Here is a 6,000-nt window from a genome sequence, read left to right as displayed (position 1 = left end):
TTTGGGACTGATCTCTCTCCGACAGATTTCCTCTAAAGAGATAATATCCCTCCTGGAAAATAACTAGGTATGATTTGTCAGTACAGCTGGAAACACTGTTTCGGAGAATCTGAATGCAGGTGCTTAATTTAGCTTTCATCTGGGGTCCACTAATGGACACATTATTAAATATGGCATTTTACATTTCACGGCAAACCACATCATGCTGCTGAAAACTTTTCAGGGCTGATTGTCATGGATGCCCACCAGTATGAAAGGGCTCTCCAGCAATCAACAGAAAAATGATGCTCTTCCTGACATGAGACGAATGGTGTAAAACTATGTCAGATATTGCTTCCGTCAAACCCATCACGTAGAGGTTATCTGAGGACATCAGAGAGTAAATTCCTGGGTTTCATTAAGAACCAAACTAGGGTAGTATGATACTGAGACATTGAAAATTGTTAAATCCTAGTCAAGGGGAATTTCAGATGTCTTGTTCCTCAGATATCTACTTTTGGTTTATTATATATCCTTATTTGATGTTTCATATTTCATAGCCTCACCCCAACCCAAATATAGTGAAATTTGCAATGCAGAAAAGGTCACTGTGTTACTACAAATGAAAAAATCGCTACTGCATTTGTTAGCCTTAATCTATGATCTTGTCTGCAAAATATTTTATTCATAAATGTGTATCTGCAAATCTAAAGGTAGCATCTACATGAAATATAATAATAACCAGCTATACAAAAATATTGGAGGGTAAAGAGGTGAAATAAATCTTTTCACTGGTATTCTGAATTAAAAAAAACATTTTTCAATCAGCTCTTATAAATAAATGTCTTGACAGTGAGGTGAGCAACATATTTAATGGGCTTGATGTATTTCAATGGAGATGCAGCAAGTTTGGGTATGAGGAAGGGGCCATCTGACTAAGATTCAGTATTGCCATCCTCATGCACTCAGATTTTGATTCCACTCTAAAAAAAAAAAAAAAAAAAAAAAAAAAATCTGCAACTTATCTCTTTTAAAAAAGAATAAAAAGAAGTAGACAATGTTATTTACCTAATGGGTTCTGACACTTCAGGGTTACATTCAACACCACCTATCATCTTTCTGTGATATTAACCAAATGCTGATATCCTTTCCTAATTCTTATGTGCTTTCCTAATTTTTTTTTTTTCAGTATTGGACATTGGAGAGGAAAAAAGCTCAAATATTGTCAGATGTATGCAATCGCTAGAATGGAAAACTGATAGGAAAATGTAAAAATTGCAAATAAGTAAAAATTGTTCACAAACCATGAAAGAGAGAGCAGGGGCAGACATATAGATAACTGACACGGGGACTGCTTTGTGCTGTTTGGGAAGGGAGGGATTTATGTGCGCTGGGTGAAATCCCTGCTGTGTCTGGGCCACAGAGGACTAGAGCTACAGGGCCAACACTGTGTCACCACCATGCGTTGGTCTAGAAGGTAAATGACAAACGTACAATGATTTTACAAGCCTTTTGGCACAGTACTGTAGCAATACATGCTTCTTTTGGTAAGAATTGGTGTCTAAATACCACAATAGATTTCTGTTCTTCGGTCTTTGAGGAATGTTTAGCACTGACTTGTATGTGCAAAAGTTATGCTTTATTATAAGTCCTAAGCATTTGGAAACTAATTAAACTTAATATAGACTAGACTTTAAAATATAATTTTAAAAATTAATATAATTCTAAATAGTTTTCTCTGAAATATTAAAAATCATGCATTTCTGTGCAGTCATAAAACCATAAACTGGCAAGATTAAGCTATAATTCCATGACTCCAAGAGCAAAGACTTCATAAAAAAGCTTCAACAATCACAAGGCTCGAAATAAAGTCCCAAATGCTGAAAGACAAGGTTGGGCAACACTAGTTAGAGGTAATAATCTTTTCTTTTCAATTAAACTCACCCTAAGTTTTTTAAAGTGTGATTCTAAGTAAATTTGCGAGCAGTGGCAAGGTCCCTTGGTGCACACAGGCTCCATTCTCCATGCTCTGAGCTGATGAAAGTTAGGAGACAGCGCTAGGCTAGGGCCAACCCAAGCTAATAATACCCACGTGGGGGCCAAATATGTATGGATTTATACTCATGGAATTGCATATATCTTGTGTAGGAGATGTCTTATGTGCTATGTGGTCAAAGCAGAACTCCACTATATGTTCCTGCAATATTCTATGTATGTACATACGTGTATAGATAAACACATGAATGATGGTGGAATTTATATGAAGTCAGTGAAACATTTTAAAATAATAAAACAGTTTAGATATTGCTCAAAAATTATTTTTGAGTGATTCCAGTGCTGATGTATGAGAGGCAATACCCCCACCTCCTCCCTTACCCCTTTCCCACCAGCAACCTTTAAAATGCAATGCAAAATTCCAAAATCAAATCTACAGCTTGCTAAACTTTTTTTGTGTGTTCAGAATGCACCCGGAGAATGAATTTATCAGAAATAATTACTGTTTTTATAGCCAACGCTGATTGCTGCGGCATCACATTTTAGCACTGTATATAATTGCAAATCATTTCCTAGAGGTGTCATGCAAAAGCAGAAGATGCCTTTTGGAGTAGTGTAGTGCCCATAGAATGTAAGATTAACGCTTGTATAGGACAAGAATACATGTAAAGGCTCACTATCTTTTTTTGTTTCCCTTTCTAACCTTGTTGATGTCATGAATATCAATTTAGATCTTTTTTTTTTTTTTGAGATAATTTAACACTCCATTTAGTCATCCTTGGTAATGCAAATCATATCAATTCTGCTGCCAGACTACAAGGTGATCTCCATTGTATCCCTTGGAAATGAGAGATCGATTTTTCTTCATTTATTTTTATTAAAAGAAAAATCTTTCTTTTTAAACCTTTTGATAAGAAACAATTGAGAATTCCAGGAATTTCAATCAGGGAGCGAAGTTGTAACCATCCAAAAGTATTACACTTTACTCCTCAGTTTTTCTGTCTGCCTCCTCTCCCTCCTTCCCTCTCAGCCTATTTGCATAACATGATTAAGAGAGCAGTAATAATTACAGCAGCACCTGAGGAACATACAGAGTATTGCAGATTCCTTGTAGGAAGCAGCAATGCTGCCCTGCACCTTTTCAAAATGTGCGAAAGAGCTTCTGGTGTCTTGGCTAACTCCCAGGTCTACCTGAAATTTCCTAAAGTCTCTTGTTCCTGGTGCTGTGGGTCACCCGTGGGAAGTCTTCTCCCACCCCCCATATTGCTGCCTGGTCTCTCACGTCATCATCAGAACGAATAGAGGCGTTGGTGTCCTCCAGGGCAACATGGTCCCCTCAGTGTTTCATTCCTCTGAACCATAGTTCGTGTTAATACAAAGCCATAAGTTATTGGACACTATAAGGGGAATATTTTTTCAAATAGAAATCAATGGGAAAAGGTTAAGAAGTTATGCAGAGTGTTTGTTGGTTTAATTGGTTGTTTTTATAATTTTTTTTATCATGTGCTTTTTCATACTTGTGATTCTTGCTGATAACATTAGTTGCAGATATTTTGTGTGCTTGTGTGTATTGAGCCCATGCCTCAGGCTTGTCCTACTGTTAAAGGCTACTGAGGTACATAATATCTTAGAATGAGGAAATTCAATATGGAATTTCAATATTGTATTATACGTCTGCTAATCAGGATCAATAATCACCATTGCTCAAAGCCTCTGAGGTCCTTTCCAGTCTCACAGCAGCTCCATGAAATGGGAGGTGTCAGGGCAGGGCTCGCTAATCAAAGCACCAGAATAAACTCCTCCTGCCCTGCAGAGCTGCAGTAGGACAGCAGCATATGTTCATTAGGGCCTTCCTATCCTTCTGAATATATAACTGTTCATGTTAAAGGTGCAAAAATTTATTTTCTGTTTATTTTTATTTTCATTGCAGGAATACCAAAATGAGAGCTAAATGCATGCTGTAAATGAGGGAAGACCTCAAGGACTTGTACCTTTATGGCATACATCTGACATATAGTCAGTGTTTCAGAGAGGGGAAGAAACCATATCCATGAGAAAGTAGGATTTTTTCCTAGTGTATATGTCTAGGTGCCAAAAGAACCATAGAACGATTTGACTGTGCCTTCAAACCAAATATAGATGATGGGTTTTTTCTTCTAGAAAAGATTATATGTTTCGGTTGATCTGGGATGGGCTTGCACCCACATGCAGGATAAGGACTGACACACGTGGTACCTGACAACTTATTGACATTTCTGCCTGACATAGAAGGCAGGTTGCCGCAAAGCGGAGAGGGGCTGCAATCACTTATGATACATAAAATACATAAAATCCAGAAGGAAAGTAGAACGCAACAGAGCTTAATAACAAATTCCAAACAAAAAAACCTTCCCTGCTTCTGCAGGAACGCAAGCTGAGGTGGTCCAGGCTCCATGGACCTCCCAGGGCTCTTGAGCGATGCACCAGGAGGAGGAGGAAAGCAAGGCCAAAGATCTATTGCATAAAGCATAATGGGTTCTCATGGTGAATACTGGGGGTGTTTTTTACGCAAATAAGTCAATGATTTTTTTTTCAATTTATTTTTTGGTAGATTTTTTTTTATTCTTTAGCAACTCACTGGTTGAGCACTATTGCATAAAGACAGGTCAGTTTAGTCTGCTGAATGAGATGCTTACAATGGGAAATTGGCTTTCCTGGAGAATGAATATCTTTTGATTCCGATGCGGGTATCTTACTGAGAAATTCATTGTGAAGAGCTGTACATCTAGTTGTTTCCCTTTAAAGTGAGTGAATTTTTATAGGGACTTAGACGTGGAAGCACATTTCTGCGTAAGAAATGGAGTGTGCAGAGAGAGGGGGCAGCTGCCATCTCCCCCCTCCTGCGAGTCAATATTGCCTGTCTGCAAAGGAGAATGCCTTGCCAGCGCTTCATGTGAAAGCAGTATGGGGACAAGCATCAATTTATTAATAAAAAATAAAAAGTCTAATTGTGTACTGAGATATTAACAGGAATCACTTTCTTGGGCCATTTCTGGGGGGTTAATTTGGGGACACTTCTTGCAAATCTTTGGCAGAAAGCTTTTGCTTTTATAAAATAATGGCACTGGTGAAATTCTGATTTCACTCGGGCAGAAATGGCTGAGAAATTTTCACTCTAGAGGAAAAGATACCAAAAATATCCTTTTAAAATTCTTGTTTCTATGGTTTAAAAGCTGTAATTATTTTAAATGCTTAATGGTAGCTCAGTATCTATATTGGTGACTGTTCACTTCTGTTTGCCCTGTAAATTTATCCTATTAGTCACGTGTGTGAGCGTGTGCATTTATGTATGTTTAAAATACATATGGTATGGAAAAAATACATATTTATCCATTAGAAGTTACTTGTTCTTCTGTCTTTTCAAATGTCTTGCTGCCAGCTGCCTGTATCAAAGGAAGTGAACAGCTGAAACATTACAGCAGTCTAATTTTATGTCTGTTTATCAGGCACTGCTGCTTTGCTCTATATTTTCTAAAAGAGTTTATTGTCCACTAGGGCTCTTTTAAAGGGAGACTCGGATACTGGGGACCTTAAAAGTGATGAAACTTAAACACAAATCCATTTACCTTTTCTTCTATGCAGTATATTCTGCTACCTGCACTCTGAAATGCAGAAGATAACTGTTACGGTGCCCTGTTTTTTAATCCAGTGTTGACGCTTTTGCTCTAACTTTCTTATATTTACTGTTTCCAAATAAGATGCAAATTGCAGGATACAGAAATCACCTGAAGGTGGTTGTTTGTTCCAGGTAGAGTAGGATTTAATGTGCTTGGTCAGTGCTGTGCTGGTTATTTTACTTTCATTTCATCTTTGCTAGAGGGCCTATTCCTGAGTAATGGTGATGTCCCTGGATTTGAAAACATAGGTATGGGAGAGGAGGTGCTGATAGGAAAAAGCGAAGATGGGTATGAAATACCGAGGTGGGAAAAATATTTCTTCTTCAGACCAGCAGAGTAACAAATGTGTTTCTGGTCTGTCTTTTGATTC

Source organism: Calonectris borealis, chromosome 12, assembly GCF_964195595.1.
Source record: "Calonectris borealis chromosome 12, bCalBor7.hap1.2, whole genome shotgun sequence".
Taxonomy (NCBI): domain Eukaryota; kingdom Metazoa; phylum Chordata; class Aves; order Procellariiformes; family Procellariidae; genus Calonectris; species Calonectris borealis.
Note: the sequence above shows the minus strand (reverse complement) of the source record.